Raw genomic sequence first — 19,873 nt, forward strand, 5'->3', positions numbered from 1 at the left:
AAAATGCACAGTTTTTTTTACACCCTTATTAGTTTGTTTCATCTGTCTACTAATAATGCATATACGGTGCATGAAATACATGGAGATTTTGAATGCATTTTTTTTTTTTAACCAATGATGATTATGTTTAAAAGCTATGGAAGCCTGTGTCCGCCACTGAATAAAATATAAAAAATAAGAGAGAGTTGAGCTGGACGATGACATCTCTGAATCAACACTGAACTGACTGATAAACTGACTGTTTTGGATTATTATCTTGTATTATCAGCACACATTTTTCCTGTTTAACACTGTAAAGCTGCTTTGACACTATCTGTACTGTATAAACGCTATATAAATAAAGGTGACTTGACTTGATTAACTAATTAGAGTTAACTAGAGTTACTTAAAGATACTTACTTTTGGACAGTTGTAATTCAATTGTAATTGTAATTGTAATATTATATTATGACAGATTTACAAATTTTAAGTTGAAAAGTCTAAAATATAAATATATATTTATATTTACAAATATATTAAATATATAAATAATTTATAAGAATTTAGATTTGCAAATATTATGAAATACTACATATTTATATATTTATATATAAATACTTGTAAAAAAAAATACTGTAAAATCTGTAATATTGTGAAATATTATTAACATTTAAAATAACTGTGTTCTTTTTGAATATTTTGTAAAGTGTAATTTATTTCTGTGATGCTCCGCTGTATTTTCAGCATCATTCCTCCAGTCTTCAAGTGTCACATGATCTTCAGAAATCAGAATAATATGATTATTTACTCCTAAAGAAACATTTCTGACTATTATCAACGTTGTGAAAAGTTGTGCTGCTTCAAATTATTTGTAAAAATAATTCAGGATTCTTTTGATTAACAGAAAATTCAAAAGAACAGCATTTATTTATGAAATGGAAATCTGTAAAAACTGATCTGGATATCTTCTCTTATATTTGATTCATTCATCTTTCTGAACTCGCAGTGTTTATGGCCAGCTATAATCTCTGTTTTAAACATGTTGAACAGAACTCATGTGCATCACAGTTGACTGGGTGTAGATTACATGCACAGATGACCTCAAAGATACGACATGTATCACATGGATCCTAGTCAAGACATTTATTATACACATCTGCTCAACAAAATAAAATGCATTGAAATGCATGCATGCTATGGCATTTCAGCAAAGCACAAATACTCACTGTCCACTGCTGCTGTGTGTGTGTGTGTGTGTGTGTGCCCTCGTTTGACCAGCATGTGTGATACCCTTCAGACAGTAGCAGCACCAGACAGCCTTCGCTTTTCACGGCCGCCTTCCCACAACCATGTTTGACAGCTCGTCCTCTGACAGAGCAGCCCTGTGGCAAGAGGATATCTGGAGCTTTAACAATTTATCATGCCTGAGCTTTGTTGGCAATACAATGCCAACACGAGGGAGTCTGCATACGGAGGGGGAATGATGAAGCTGGCATGTCGCAAAAGAGTGTTGGAAAAACAAAGGCAGGCTCATGTCAACACCGGAAGTCCCTGTGTACATCGTTTACTCTGTTAAAGAGATATTCAGAGTTATTTGTGAACTTAATGTCTATGAAGTAGCATGTTGTACCCAAATATAATGGGAATAATCACTCTGGATCTGCAGGATATACAAATATACAAAGCAATTAATACTTTTAGTCAGCAAGGATGCATTTAAATTGATCAAAAATGACAGTTCAAATAAATGCTGTTCTTTTGAACTTTCTATGCATTTCGGATTCCACCAAAATATGAAGCTGTTTTCACCATATAATAATAATCAGAAATGTTTCTTGAGCAGCAAATCGGCATATCAGAATGATTTCTGAAGATCATGTGACACATGCGAGTAATGATGCTGAAAATACAGTTGTGCATCACAGGAATAAATTACATTTATTAATATTTCATAACATTACTGATTTTTCATTGTACTTTTAAACAAATAAAAGCAGCCTTGGTGAGCATATAAGACACAAATAAGTCCTTTAAAGACAATAAAAGTCACATCCTAAACAGCACATAAAAACTAAACTTGGTTGGTTGCTCAGTGTTCACTAATTTCTCGTCTAAAAAGGCAGTTCATGAGTAGAGCAAACTAGATATTAATGCTGATTTATGCTTTAGAACTTATGTTGTATTTGACCCTTATAATATTCCTAATGTCATCAGCGCTGAACTGAGAAAACGTCCGTCTCTCCTTACAGTACCTCCATCTCCAGGTGTCAGGTATTATCGGGTATGTCGAGCCTTCAATCCTCTTAGGTGACCCAAACATCTATCCAGCATAATCTTGCCAGGCAATTGTCAAGCAAAGCAGTAGGCAACGAGGAACTGCCAAACTCTGGTCAACTGTCTTAAACGCATTACACTAAACCCTAACCCCGATTACGCACATTTGTGGTTTTCGACAAAGGAGCTATGTCTGTATGGGGAAGAAGGTTGAAGGTCGTCGGCTGACCTCATTGACATTAATCGACAACTGATATCTGAAACAATCGGAATCAGAAAATGCATGTAGATGTTGCTATAACTGACAGCTTGGTGACAGGCGTCGATAAGAATGGTGCATGTCTATTATCTGTGAGATTATGACCATTTCAATGGCACTATATGGAGTCATTTGAAAATCCTTTGCCATTTTGCCATTCGCCAGACTGTCCACGTTAAGCTACAAGGTCAAACAGGTGGAGATTCACTGTGTAGATCCTCATGGTCAAACACTGAGCAGATGAGCTCACTGTAATGAGACTGTGATGCTGAAATATTGCACTTGAGTACATCTTGCTATATATATATATATATGGACTAGTGCTGTCCTGTTCTTGAGTTTTCATATAATGTTTTGTTATTGCTATCATTCATTGCTGGTATGGCAAGTGCATAGAGTACATTAACACACACACACACACACACACACACACACACACACACAGACACACACAGACACACACACACACACACACACACACACACACACACACACACACACACACACACACACACACACACAGACACACACACACACACACACACAGACACACACACACACACACACACACACACACACACACACAGACAGACACAGGCACACACACAGAGACACACACAGAGACACACACACACACAGACACAGACACACACACACACACACACACACACACAGACACACACACACAGACACACACACACACACACACACAGACACACACAGGCACACAAACAGAGACACACACAGAGACACACACACACAAAGACACAGACACACACACACACACACACACACACAGACACACACACACACACACACACACACACAGACACACACAGACACAGACACACACACACACACACACACACACAGACACACACAGACACAGACACACACACACACACACACACACACACAGACACACACACACACACACACACACACACAGACACACACAGACACAGACACACACACACACACACACACACACACACACACACACACACACACACACACACACACAGACACACACACACACACACACACACACAGAGTTATGAGTGTCCTACAGCTAGATGAAGGGCACCTTAGAGTCCACCAGAACTCATGAACAGGAATAGCTCTTAACCTGCAACAGCTTTCAACAAAACATTACATTCTGAGCTTAAAACACTTTTACCAACTGAAACTAGTGCAGAAAACTGACATAGTCACATTCACAGACGCTTTACCAAATTAATATATCTGAAGACACAAAGCTAGCAGTTATTACTCTGCATTTCTCCGTTTTTGGTCTCAGACAGCTACACTTCCTTAAAAAAAACAACAAATAAACTAACAATTGATTTAATCAGTATAAAAACTAAGTATTTAAAAAATTCAAGCTATTTCTTTAACAGGTACGTAAATCATATTTAAAATCAGGAATTTAAAAAGTAATTCATTATATTGCTAAGTGGCTGCAAGGGTGTTGCTGTATAACTGCATAAGAACATACTAAACAAAAACACCATTCAAAACATCTTAGTATATTATGTTGTTATTAAGGTGTTGTTGTGCAACTGTTTTATCAACATGCTAAAAAAAGCCAATAACTGTTCATATGCTCAAATATGTTTTAGCTGCAGCTGATGGTGCATTCTGGGAAAATGTCTAAACATTAAGGTAATAATAGCTTGTGACTGCAGTTCCATTCATTGTTCACTTCATTGTGAAGATGTATTTTAACCCTGCCAACATACGACATCGATAATCCTGCTATTCCAGAACGCTAATCTGCCTATAGGTCCAAAGCCAATTAAGCAATGTGTCAACATCCTAATGATGACACTCACTGCATGCTTGTCTGTAGGTTAATAGACATGCTCACAGGGCAGGAAAGCATGCAAACTGGAACAGAATGAAGGGCCTGTCTTCTTAGTTTATTTCTAATCTCTCAGTGATTAATCAGCATGCGCTATTGAATCATTGCTGTTTGCATGCATAATAATGCATGTTTTAAGGAATTCCAAATGAAAGTGGAATATTACAGGACAGGGCAGAAGTGCTGTTTCTTAGGTGTTCAAAATCAAAACAAACCTTCAAAACACCTTGGATTTTGATTGTATTTCTATGCAGTTGCTATGTTTTTGGGTGGTTGCTAGGGTGTTGCTGTTCTTGTTTATTGTGTGCTTATTTCTAATCTCTCACTGACACATTTAATAACAGTGTTCACTATTGAAGCAGTGTTGTTGCATGCACAATAATGCATGTTTGAAGCAATTGCAAAATAAAGCTGAATCTTACATATTTTAAGTGTTTCAGGTTTGAGAGAGAAAGAGAGAGAGAGAGAGAGAGAGAGAGAGAGAGAGAGTTGGTGCATTAGTACATGTGTTAATCTGAGCATGCTACTCCCTGTTTGTGTTTGTGTTTGCTTGACCTGAGCAGCTGATGACAAATATTTAATCAGCAACACAACAGCATGTGTGGCAACAACAGCTTTAGCCCTGCAGCAAGAGACACACACACACACACACACCGAACAGATAGGGTGGAAGTGATTTATCAAAGATAAATTCAGATTAAGTGGAATTTAGTGGCAGTGGATGAAATAATGCAACAATAGACAATACAAACTGTGTGTGTGTGTGTGTGTGTGTGTGTGTGTGTACATAGACTCCTGCAAGCAGCTGTTAATCTAGAACATAATCAACATCCTGTCTGCCAGGGCCCTGCGTCACTGTCACGTTTTGCTGTGTGTGTTTTGTTGTTGCTAACCCAGGCTGCCCTTTTTATTACGAGTGTAAACAAACAAGTCTTTTAAATTAGCATCACAGTGAAAACAATCAATTCAATCTCCCAAACAATCTTGAATAACTGACTGGTTGTTTAAAATGCATGTTCTTATCACACATGCAGTTTGTCTCTAAAGAAGCATAAACTGTAGCTTTTCAGGACCTCTAGTGGTCACCAGTTGAACTGCAACTAAATATATGTATGTAGATGCATTTAGGGCACTTTTAGCACATTGCTCAGTGTTTTTAGTGGTTGGTAGGTGGTTTCATACTGCCCCTAGATATAGCTCAGGTCATCATCGTAAATCAGTGGTACTTTCATGACTTTTTTATATTCCAGCAAGTAAAATTTGTGCATTTGATCACTTCCTGAACAGGACATATTATTAGAGGAATCATTAATATTTGCAGCACAGACTCTGCTGGGGAAATTACTACAAGTATAAGCAATGTCAATAATTATGCGTGAATTAAACACCACTAACTATCAATTATGAATCTAATCCCACTACAGTACATGTTCGCAGCTCTTGTTTTGAAGGCTTGTTTTATTAATAAGCTCTGAGTGAAATCACCCTCGGCAGGCATGAAAACACAGATATACTCACACACGCCTCGATTAGCACCCTACAAGACCTGTCAGCCTTTATTCATGTCTATCAAGTTGTGACAAGGTTCGTTTGTGTCTGTTTGCCTCCTGCTACTTCTGTGAAACAAACTGAGACTAGAAAACCCGGAAATGCAGTTTGTGTGTCATCCTGCAGCACACAGACAAACAATTGGTCTGTGCAAGAAACTGCACATTATTTACAACATTATTATCTGTAATCCAGACTCTCAGAGCCAAAACAGCGATGTATCTGATCCTGTGATGTATGAACTGATTCTGCACTCCAGTTCCTTCAACCAAAGACAGATGAGCCGCTGGTATCCACATGCATGTACTGACCACTTGAATGAAAGGGAGAAATGAAAATTTTAATGGTTTCTAATTGTTTACGTTAAAAGGTGAAACTAGTTTTTTTTTCATGCATTTAGCAGACGCTTTTATCCAAAGCGACTTACATTGCATTCAGGCTAACAATTTTCTCTTAACATGTGTTCCCTGGGATTCAAACCCCCAACCTTGCGCTTGCTAACGCACTTGAGCTACAGGAACACAGTAGTTTAGTTTATTCACGTTATATTTTAGACATGCAAAAAATCCACATTTCAAATCATTATTAGATGCAATAATAATTTAATTGCATATGCGTGACGTCATTGTGTGATTATGTAAATTAACTAGTGAACTGAACCAGTTAATTGAAACAAACCTCACTAAAAGAACCAGTTTGTGGAAAAGAATCGCCCCATTTGCCTCAGGCTCTAGATCACAGATAATAATATTGTAAATAATATTCAGAATCTTGCACAGACTGATTGATTCGCTTCATAAGACCTCAATATCTTATCAGGAGCCATGTGCATTGGTGTTGTGTTGCCTGTATATGCTTTTATAATTCTCCAAATCATGCATCTGCTGACATGCATTTTATGAATCACCAAGGACCACGTTTTCAGCTAAAAATCTTCTTCACTGTTCTAAAGAAGAAAAAAAGTCACTTGCATATAGTATGGCCTAAAAGAGTGAGTAAATGAACAGTATTTACATTTTTGGGTGAACTGTCTCTTCAGTCCACAACATTTAAGTGACTATTTAAACCTTTTCAATCCAAGGTTCTCTGGTTCAAAAGCACAGATGCGACGCTATGAAACCCCTAAACTCCCGTCGGTCAATCCCAGAAGCTCCCGGAGGGACGCAGACCTCCACACGCTCGTTGTTTCCAACTCCTAAAGGTTGATGGGTCGTTTGTCGTTTACTCCACACACAAAAGACCTCTCAACTTGTTCCCAAACAAGTAACCAAATCATAGAAGAGCTAAAACGAGACAATCTGTCTCGAGTCCAAGTGCCCTCCCTTCTCACCCAATACAAGTTCACCCAGCGTTCCCACAGGACACGATATTCTCCTGATCAAATATTCATTCATTAAACCACTTTGACTCTGTCAGGAATTATGTTTTTAAGAGTACAGAGTATTAATATTGCACGAGATGTCTTGAGAGAACAACATGCGGTCAAACGCTTATCAAAGCTCACTTATAAAAATAAAGCATCCGTTTCGTTTCTGTGCTGGATTTCAAGCAAAAAACAATCATCTCTATTTTTGAGATGCTTTATGGTTCTTATAGTTCCTTATAAAAGAAAAAACACTACTGTTAAAAAGTCTGTTGTTATTTTCTTGAAATATACGTACTGTATACTTTTATTCACCAAGGTTGCATTAAATTGATCAAAAGTGGCAGTAAATCATTTATGTTACAAAAGAGTTTTATTTCAAATAAATGTTGTTATTTTGAACTTTTTGTTCAAATAATGCTGAAAAATATACATAGCGGTTTCCACAAAAATATTAAGCCGCATATTAACCCTAACAAAATACAGTAAAATGCTATTACAATTTAAAAGAATATGTTTTCTCTGTGAATATATGTTAAACTGTTATTTCATTCTGCATCATTACTCCAGTCTTCACACATATAAAGCAGCTATTATGCTTCAGTATTTTGGGGGCAAAGGTCACGTGACAGATAACGAGACATGGACAGCTATGCATTCAAATTATACACAAACACAAACACTGAAATCAGATATTGAAATTTGAATCCAATGCACTAAACACACATGAGCATGTATGCAAGTAACAAACATTGGCTTACACCAAAGTGTGTGTGTATGTGTGTGTGTGTGTGTGTGTGTGTGTGTGTGTGTGTGTTTGTCATGTAAACCTCCTGCTGTTTGAGCACTTACACACACAATCATGCACACAACTAGGTCAGTCTGAGTGGGTTAACCAGAGTTCAGAGAAAGTTCAACACATGCAAACACAGCCGTAAACTCTCCATCACCTTCATTCACAGCATGAGAGAGAGAAAGAGGTACAACATTTAGATTAGACACACTTCTGGACAAGAGAATTATATTATAAAAGAATATATTTGTTTAATATATATAAAGACATAATTAAAAAAATAATAAATGACAAAACCACACAACAAAATTACAAAAATTTCAACTAGAATAAAACCTGAAAATATAAATTCCAAAATCTTTAATATTAGATCAATGTGCAATGCTGTACCAGGTGTGCTACCGAGCAAGTTTACTATTAAAAAAAATAACTTTTTTTGCAATGCACGCATCAAAATGTTTAAGTTCATGCACTATGGTAAAAGTATTGTGTGCTCATAACATAATATTGTGCAAAGAACTGCACAAAGTCTTTATTTCTCAATAATCTGGCCTATAATCATATATATAAAAAAGCTGTTTTACTGCCCCTAGTGTTAATTTCAGCAGGAAACCGCAGTGAATTAAATGTACAGCTGCATTATTCACTGAATTGGATTTTTTTTGTCTTTTATTTGTTTGTAAGGACAAAAGCAGTGTGCACATGCTGTTAAACGACATGAAGGATGAACATCAGATGCACTGATAATTCTCATCCAATAGGAAGATTCCAGATTTTCCCGCAATCACAAATGAACATCAATAGACAGAATGTGTGACATGAAACATTCAGAAACTCCTCTGTCAGTAAATCATGAGGACGTATCTCCATGTAAACGGTGCTTATGGACAGTAACTTCGAATAAGCTCTGATGACATGATTTAAACGATGTTAATAAATACAGCTTAAGTTCTAAACCCAGAGAACATTTCTTGAAGTCAAACGTCTCATCGGGTCACAGTCGTGCAGAAAGGGAAAGTGAGGTGAGCGTGCTGAGAACACTGTGTTCTGCTGCAGCTAAATGGGTGTAGCCACTGATCTGCTTTGGTCAGGACACAATCAGCAGCGAATCCCAGAATCCCTTCCGACGACCTAATCCATCCATGAGAGAGACATTTAGAGAGAGATGAAGAGACGCGGGGGCAGGTGGAAACATCGCACACGGCAGATGAATATTTGACAGAGTTTCCCAACACCCATGCAACCGCAGAACCGCTCAGAACACATTAGTGACCACAGGGCAATGGCCTGGAAACACTGTGGCGATGTGATTCACACAGGAAGCACCACTCGCATTTTGTACAGAAAATATAAAAATTGAATTGTGTTACACACTGTATTTTTTACATTCAAGTTTACATGCAAAAAAAATGTATGAATGCATTATAGTATTGTAACTAAAGATAATATATGGATGCATTAAAATAAATAAATAAGTGCCCTTTTTTAAAATCAAATAAATAATACAAAATTATCTGCTAACAACCAGACCAATGTTGAATATTTATGAATGAATGATTTATTGTTTTTAAAATTGCATAAATAATATTATTAATAATAATAAACGTTATCTGCTACCACCACACTGAATAATTATTAAATAAATAAATATATAAATAAATATCAGGCTAATACTGGAAAACTCTAATAAATAAAATAAATAAATAACTAAATACATAAAGCACACTGTTTTCACACACACACACACACACACACACACACACACACACACACACACACACACACACACACACACACACACACACACACACACACACACACACACACACATATATATCAGCTACTTACCAAGTTATCTAGAATTATTTTAAATAAATAAATAAATAAATAAATAAATACTACTTTCAATTTGAATAAATAATATGACATTATCTGCTGATGCTAGACCAATAGTTATAAATGAATGAGTGAATTAATTAATTAATTAATTAATAATTATCAGACCAATAATAAAAAAACCCTACTTAAATAAAAGATTAAAGTATAAATATAAGAGTGCATTGTTTAGAATTTTCAAATTATACCAACCAACACACTTATTAATAAATAAATATAAAAAATAAAAATAAATAAATAAATAAATAATGCACATATATAAGGTGATACATCATGCATTACAGGTAAATCATAAGCCTGTCTACATCAGATGTGATGAATAATATTCTGCAGTGACTTGAGTATGGCTCCAGCTGAAAGCGTTTTGTGAATGAGTGAATTTTCAGAAGTGATCTAAATATAAAACTGATGATAAATGATATGTGCATGTAAAATAAGTTTTATTAAAGTGTTAGACTCATTGTGCCACTGATCGTGCAATCAGATCCCCTGCTGCTGCTTACGCAAACTGGATCCTAACAAAAGTGTTGCTCTGAAGAGGCCCAGAGGTGAGATCAGTTCCTGCCAGGGCAGCTTTCGGTAATCTGTCGGCGCTGCAGGGACGATAAGCCTAGATTTGCATGGCGAGAGGACATCGCTGTTTTCAAACGTGACGCTGACATGTTTAACCAACTCCAGCCATAATCCATATTCACAAACACAAAGGTGCTGCCTCCTCAGGATATCGGATTGATGGTTTAGCACTTGCTTGATGTGCCTTAGCCTAAATATTTGTGCAACTGTTCACAAACATACACAAGAACATTTAAATTTAAAACATGTTCCAGTGATTTACTTATACATGCATCACGTGCACACATGCAAGAATGAATAATTGTGCATATACCCATGAAAGATGCACGTGACTGTCTTTACACTCTGTATGTTCTGCTATAAATACCCATGAGACATTTACTGGGATTCTGGGAGTTCTTGCATGGACTAAGAATAAATTAAAGCTACACGACGCATTTATAGACCGCATATTCACAAATGCTTTTAAAGCAACCATACTGTACATCTATTTGAGGAGTAAAAAAATAAATAATGTAGGGCAGGTTTTGATTGAAATGGTGAAAAGTGGCCATCTTTTATCAGAATTAAACAAAAAATAAAAGGAAAAAATTATAATTACCTTCAGGCCAGCCGAGATGTAGAAGAGTTTTGTTTCTTCATCAGATTTGGAGAAATGTAGCATTGCATCAGTGTCTCATCAATGGATGCTCTGCAGTGAATGGGTGCCGTCAGAATGAGAGTCCAAACAGCTGATAAAAACATCACAATAATCCACAGCACTCCAGTCCATCAGTTAACATCTGGAGAAGACAAAAGTATTTGTTTAGAGCTGTTTTGGCTTGTAAATGGTGCTTGATCTCTGCAGATTTCTCTCCTGATTCAGACCAAGCGGAAGAGTTATTGTGGATTATGGACTCGTATTTTAGCCTGATGTAACGGTTTGAAGTTAAAAACGTCTTAATGCTGGATTTGTTTCAACTTTTCTATTCTCCAGATGTTAACTGATGGACTGGAGTGGTTTGGATTATTGTGATGTTTTTATCAGCTGTTTGGACTCTGATTCTGACGGCACCCATTCACTGCAGAGCTAGTGATGCAATGCTACATTTCTACAAATCTGATGAAGAAACCAACTCATCTACATCTTGAATGACCTGAGAGTGAACACATTTTCAGTTTTTGGGTGAAAGTTCCTTTAAAGTGATGTCAAACAAAAAGGAAGGTAGATTCAATTGTATACAATATAAATGTTAAAGAAATTAAAGAAATTTTTCCGAATTTTTGAAATGGTCCATTCTGATCTTTGTTGGTTAATAGGTCTTCAGAAATTAATGTAGACCTTGATATAGATATTACAAAGGCAATTATTCATGGTTCACATGAAAAGTTGCTCTATATTTTGAGAAAAAAGGTTGGGAAGTCAATCTGGATTAGTAAACATCTATGAACATTATGATATTAAACACTAAGGGCTTATGACAAACCCACACAGTGGCCCAATATGTTGAACGATTCGACCGAGCGATCAACATAATGAAAACACAAGCAAACTCTGCAGGCTGTTACCGAACCCAGTTAAATCTGCATACAGTGCACTGTTATAACCAATCACAAACGAGCAGACGACCCATGGACGAGCTGAATGAAGCTCTGTGCTTATTGTACGTATTAGAGAACATGTTAGCATATCCATTACTGAGTACTTACAGCTACAGCGATGGAGACTGTGTGTAAACTAATTAGGCTTAATGTATGTCACAGCACTGACACTAAACACACACACACAGAGGGATTACACACTAATGCTGCTGAGGGGGAAGCATTGAGGATAAGCCGACTAAAAATGTACAAAAACATCCACTAGGGTTGCAATGGTATCAACTTCTTAGGTCGGCTTGACCCACAAAGGCAGAGATAGTGACAATGAAATATACATCATGCATCTGAATATATAAAATCAGACTCGTAGAGTCATGTTCCATCAGCTTTAAAAAGACTTGTGATTACACTCTCTCCACTCAAAGGAAACACCATTTACCCACAGAGAAAGAGAGCGAGAGAGAGAGAGAGAGAGAGAGAGAGAGAGATGAAAGATTTTAGCATGTTCTGTGTGAATCATGTGGGGTTTTCTCACCTGTTTTCAGGTCTAGTGAGTGAGAATGTTTGTCTGGTCACTTAGTAAAGTAGCATCACACCTCTGAGTATGAGGAGCAGAAGTAGTGATGCTTGACTCAGCAAACAGCATTAAAGTGACACATAATAAATATAAAATGCAGTGGGTGTGGCTCATGTTCATGCATTATTAAAAGTGAATGCAGTTACACACAAATTCACTGATAATATCCCAGGAAATTCAATGATATTCGTGTGGAACATTATTTCATCAAGTTTTAATAACCAAAGAGTTTTTATAAAACATACACATGGTCACGTGTGAGGTGTGTGTGTGTGTGTGTGTGTGTGTGTGTGTAGTCCAGGCATTTGACCTCATTTCACATGGCTGAACACAGCTGTACAAACTCTACAGACGACAGTAACTGAGGAACTGAGAACGATGTCTCTAGGCACCAAACGCACACATACACACACATTTGCCATGTTTTATTCATGCACATTGCACAAACTCTCTCTCTCACACACGCAGACATCAGAGCAAAGCAGACAGTGTGGAAACAGCGACTGTGTTTGTTTCTAAATAGAGCGTGTTTATCAGGAGGGTCTTAAGTAAACAAACAGCATGAGAAGAGAGACGGCCGACGGATCAGCGACACATTCGCCCGTCTCTCTCCCCGGGCTGAGCACCATTCACAAATGATTTGATATCACTCTAAAATACAAAATATATTAAATAAAATGCATTTCTTAATATTTTCTAAAATATATTAATTATAAAATAATGATATTTTATGTAGTTTTAATTATAGTTTAACTAATATATATATATATATATATATATATATATATATATATATATATATATAATAAATAGCATTAAAAAAACTTAAATTATGTTTTTCAGATAATTATTATAACAAATAACATGCTTAAATTTAGAGTTAAGCATATACATATACACATACAATAAACAATCTATCAAAGTATTAGTTATTTAACTATTTATAAAAAAAATACATTTCAAATAATTTCTAGTACATAAAATATATATGTATATATAAAATGCAGAAATTATATATAAATATAGTTTTTTTCTGCATTTTATATATATATAAACGTAAAATAAAAATATATATCTAACTGTGTCTTATATGTTCCTCCTAAAATTTCTCAAGAGAACCATTTCTCATAATCTCCGCATTGTTCTCCTATACGAAATGTTGAATAACAGGTTCAATCATACATTAGGTTGCCGTTATATCATTCCACATGATTTTGTCATGAAAGGCTAAAAGCTGTCCTGTCCCAACATATCACTCAACCCCAAAACCAGCAACCCCCCACCAAAAAAAAACCCCAAGATCAATTCGGATCTATTGGCGACTCTCAAGACAAGCCAACCAGACGTTACATAACACCTGTCTGGGCCAAAGTTCAGCACAGGACTCGCTCTTCCAATGAGGACGCCCGCACTAATTGGTTAGTGATGCGGAATTTGTGTGGAGGGGTCCCATGCGGGGAGGAGGTGGGGGGGGGTGATCTTTAGGTTCTGATGGGACCCACAGGGTGGTCAGGATTATAAATATGGGATCATGTGAAACGAGGCGTTAGCGGGCGGGACATGATGTACTTGCTTGCGCTGCCGTATATAGGCCACTCTCTGAGAACATTGTGTACTGACAGCGGATCACGTCACACTCGCGCTCACAGCATCCCACCGCACACAGCGCTCTCATCCTAATACAACTATGCAAACGAGCAGGAAAAATGGCTGCACTTGTGATGAAGGAAAGAAAGTTTACTATTAAAAGAATCAGAATCACAATTAATTCTGCGGTATCTGAGTAAGCAAGCACCTTGCAATCTGCCAGAACACCATAGCAACCACTTACCAATACCCTAGCAACCACCCCAAGCACTCTAGCAACTACATGGCACTGCAAAAAAACAAACAATCATAAAACCTCACTAAGGAAATAGTAACACCCTAGTAACAAGCTAAAAACATCCCAAACACCTTAGCAACCACATAGCAAACACCCTAAACAGTAAATGCATTGCAACACCCTAACAACACACTTAAACATTTCAAACACCTTAGCAACCACATAGCAAACACCCTAAACAGTAAACGCATAGCAACACATTAACAACACACTAAAACATTCCAAACACCTTAGCAACCACATAGCAAACACTCTAAACACTAAATGCAGAGCAACACCCTAACAACACACTTAAACATTCCAAACACCTTAGCAACCGCATTGCAAATACCTAAACATTAAATGCATAGCAACACCCTAACAACACACTTAAACATTCCAAACATCTTAGCAACCACATAGCAAATACCTAAACATTAAACGCATAGCAACACCCTAACAACACACTAAAACATTCCAAACACCTTAGCAACCACATAGCAAACATCTTAAACACTAAATGCATAGCAACACCCTAACAACACACTAAAACATTCCAAACACCTTAGCAACCACATAGCAAACATCTTAAACAGTAAACACATAGCAACAACCTAACAACACACTTAAACATTTCAAACACCTTAGCAACCACATAGCAAAAATTCTAAACATTAAATGCATAGCAACACCCTAACAACACACTAAAACATTTCAAACACCTTAGCAAACACCCTAAAAAGTAAACGCATAGCAACAAAACACCTTAGCAACCACATAGCAAACATCCTAAACAGTAAACGCATAGCAACACCCTAACAACACACTAAAACATTCTGAACACCTTAGCAACCACATAGCAAACACTCTAAACAGTAAACGCATAGCAACACCCTAAAAACACACTAAAACATTCCAAACACCTTAGCAACCACATAGCAAACACCCTAAACAGTAAACGCATAGCAACACCCTAACAACACACTAAAACATTCCAAACACCTTAACAACCACATAGCAAACACCCTAAACAGTAAACGCATAGCAACACCCTAACAACACACTAAAACATTCCAAACACCTTAGCAACCACATAACAAACACCCTAAACAGTAAACGCATAGCAACACCCTAACAACACACTAAAACATTCCAAACACCTTAGCAACCACATAACAAACATCCTAAACAGTAAACGCATAACAACACCCTAAAAACACACTAAAACATTCCAAACAGCTTAACAACCACATAACAAACACCCTAAACAGTAAACGCATAGCAACACCCTAACAACACACTAAAACATTCCAAACACCTTAGCAACCACATAGCAAACACCCTAAACAGTAAATGCATAGCAACACCCTAACAACACACTAAAACATTCCAAACACCTTAACAACCACATAGCAAACACCCTAAACAGTAAACGCATAGCAACACCCTAACAACACACTAAAACATTCCAAACACGTTTATTTCTTATTTATTTCTAGCAACCACATAGCAAACACCCTAAACAGTAAACGCATAGCAACACATTAACAACACACTAAAACATTCCAAACACCTTAGCAACCACATAGCAAACACTCTAAACACTAAATGCAGAGCAACACCCTAACAACACACTTAAACATTCCAAACACCTTAGCAACCGCATTGCAAATACCTAAACATTAAATGCATAGCAACACCCTAACAACACACTTAAACATTCCAAACATCTTAGCAACCACATAGCAAATACCTAAACATTAAACGCATAGCAACACCCTAACAACACACTAAAACATTCCAAACACCTTAGCAACCACATAGCAAACATCTTAAACACTAAATGCATAGCAACACCCTAACAACACACTAAAACATTCCAAACACCTTAGCAACCACATAGCAAACATCTTAAACAGTAAACACATAGCAACAACCTAACAACACACTTAAACATTTCAAACACCTTAGCAACCACATAGCAAACATTCTAAACATTAAATGCATAGCAACACCCTAACAACACACTAAAACATTTCAAACACCTTAGCAAACACCCTAAAAAGTAAACGCATAGCAACAAAACACCTTAGCAACCACATAGCAAACATCCTAAACAGTAAACGCATAGCAACACCCTAACAACACACTAAAACATTCTGAACACCTTAGCAACCACATAGCAAACACTCTAAACAGTAAACGCATAGCAACACCCTAAAAACACACTAAAACATTCCAAACACCTTAGCAACCACATAGCAAACACCCTAAACAGTAAACGCATAGCAACACCCTAACAACACACTAAAACATTCCAAACACCTTAACAACCACATAGCAAACACCCTAAACAGTAAATGCATAGCAACACCCTAACAACACACTAAAACATTCCAAACACCTTAGCAACCACATAACAAACACCCTAAACAGTAAACGCATAACAACACCCTAACAACACACTAAAACATTCCAAACACCTTAACAACCACATAGCAAACACCCTAAACAGTAAACGCATAGCAACACCCTAACAACACACTAAAACATTCCAAACACCTTAGCAACCACATAACAAACACCCTAAACAGTAAACGCATAGCAACACCCTAACAACACACTAAAACATTCCAAACACCTTAGCAACCACATAGCAAACACCCTAAACAGTAAATGCATAGCAACACCCTAACAACACACTAAAACATTCCAAACACCTTAACAACCACATAGCAAACACCCTAAACAGTAAACGCATAGCAACACCCTAACAACACACTAAAACATTCCAAACACCTTAACAACCACATAGCAAAAACTCTAAACAGTAAACGCATAACAACACCCTAACAACACACTAAAACCTTCCAAACACCTTAGCAACCACATAGCAAACACCCCAAACAGTAAACGCATAGCAACATCCTAACAACACACTAAAACCTTCCAAACACCTTAGCAACCACATAGCAAACACCCCAAACAGTAAACGCATAGCAACATCCTAACAACACACTAAAACATTCCAAACACCTTAACAACCACATAGCAAACACCCTAAACAGTAAACGCATAGCAACACCCTAAAAATAAAAACCTAACAATAAACACATATAGTAACAGCGAATAACCCCCAAATACTCAACCTCATAGCATGGTAAAAACAAAACAGAAAACCTTGCAAAGGACAAAGCAACACAATAGCACCTCATAGCATGCCAAAATGACCTAAGAAAAACTCACAAAAGGAAAAAGCAATACATTATAAACATAGCAGCAACTCATGTGTTCAAGATTTATACTGATTCATCTGAAAACATGTCATAACGTCTTGCCACTCGGGTAGTTTAATCTTGTTTTAAGTATATTTACTAGAAATAAATAAGATACAGTATTTGTTTTCACAGTGAAAGGATGTAAGAGGAAGAGGAAAAACAAAAATGCTGCCCACAAAAAGGACATACTGTTTACTCCTGCTGACATTCACCCCGGGAAAATGCGATTATACGACCTTTTAATTTCACCTCCAGCAAGTCTGCACACACACACACACACACACACACAAACACATGCAGTGTGTGTGCAAACAAAGGAATGTGTTTAATGCTTAGTGTCGATCAACACAAGCAGTAAAGACGTTCAGAATTATGCACGCTAAAATCCAGACAGACTACCACTTCAGTTGACATCAGAACACCCCAAACACTCCAGCAACCTCACAGCATGATAAAAACTACAAAGAATAACTTCACCAAGGACATAGCAACACACTAGCAACCACATGGCAACACACTAAACATCCCAAACATAGCAATCTCATAGTATGGTAAAAAGTGACATTTGAATGTATTAAAATATTTCTAGAGTATATTAATGCATGCAGATATCTCTAATTTACTAGCTTCCACTAAGTGGCAGATAATTTAGTACGAATAATAATACTTCATCCATAAAGAACCAAATATCAGTCCCTGCAACTGAAAGTATGTGCTATATCATAGAATAATACGAGTTGCTGTTTAATCTGAGCACCGTTCTGTTTAAAGTTTGAAAACATGTAACACATGAGAGCCCTGTGATCACCCACAGACAAAGATAACACACTATGATGCACACTAAACATAAAGCATGCACTATAGATAGAGAAATTAACGTGGCTGGATGTAAAATGGATAATAAAAAGGATCTAATGAAACCTGCCACTGCTACATTAAGATACATGAACAAAAGTCTCACTGGTCTAAATATATATATATATATATATATATATATATATATATATATATATATATATAAACACAAGCCACCTTAAAATAAAATTATACAAAGCCAAACAGCACTTACTGTTTCTTTAAGGAAAAAAAAAATCTAAAACTAGATTTAAAAAAATTAAATATTAACATTAGATTATAAAGAATTCATTATTAAATATAACATCAAATAATATTCTAACATTTTAGAATCTAGTGTTAATATATATGTTAATATATTTATTTTTAAATTATTGTTTTATTTTAAATGTTTAAAGACAACATGGCCTTGGTTGCATCATAAAAAAAATAAAAACATACATAATTTTTACAGGCTACAGAGTGCACTGAAAATTTTGCACAGACAACAAACGTTTTAATATATACATATTAAAACAAAACCAAAAAAACTGGATGCGTGGGTCTCCCAAACAGTTTTGCTCACTGTTGTTTTTTGGGGCCTGTTTTAACCTGTGGCCATGTAAAGATGTTGTTCTTGTGCTGTGCGTCTGTTCCAGATGCTGCTGAAACAGGACCTCTGTCCAGAATGATCAAGCCGCTGAAGGCAGACGAGTGCATGAAACTACAATTACAACACTAAAAACAGCGTCCCAGAACAACAGGGCTATTCAAGGGGAATGCATAATGTTAACTGAAATAAAAATTAAAACTCCTTAAACTTTGTTCATTTCAGCTGCAAAGGCACCATTTGCCTTTTTTTTTTTTTACCTTGAAGGACTAAAATAACAAAAACTAAAACTTGATAAAAATATATTTTTTAAATATAATAAAAAAGACAAAAATGACCAAAATACAAAGTAAAATGTATTACATTTTTAATAAACGTTATAAAATAAAACATCAATGATAATAAAAATAACACTATATCCAGGCTAAATTCCTAAGCCTAAAAAATAAAATAAAATCTTTATCTTGCTATTCCTCTTTTATCTGAAATGTTTTAAAAGTGTTGATTTTTCCAGTCGAACTGGTTACAAAAGTGAGCGTGTCAGCTGTTAACCCACAAATATCTTACTAAAATTGGGATA

General features: G+C 36.4%; 1 long non-coding RNA gene across 1 annotated transcript in view; it reads right to left on the bottom strand.

The window, feature by feature from the left end:
- Window positions 1-1,121: 1,121 nt before the first annotated feature.
- The window catches only part of LOC132119724 (uncharacterized), a 56,975-nt gene continuing 38,223 nt past the window's right edge, over window positions 1,122-19,873 (bottom strand). The window contains exon 3 of the long non-coding RNA XR_009426177.1: window positions 1,122-1,548. This is a non-coding gene — a long non-coding RNA (uncharacterized LOC132119724). The remainder of the gene's footprint in view (window positions 1,549-19,873) is intronic.

The sequence above is a fragment of the Carassius carassius genome, chromosome 38, assembly GCF_963082965.1.
Source record: "Carassius carassius chromosome 38, fCarCar2.1, whole genome shotgun sequence".
Lineage (NCBI taxonomy): Eukaryota > Metazoa > Chordata > Actinopteri > Cypriniformes > Cyprinidae > Carassius > Carassius carassius.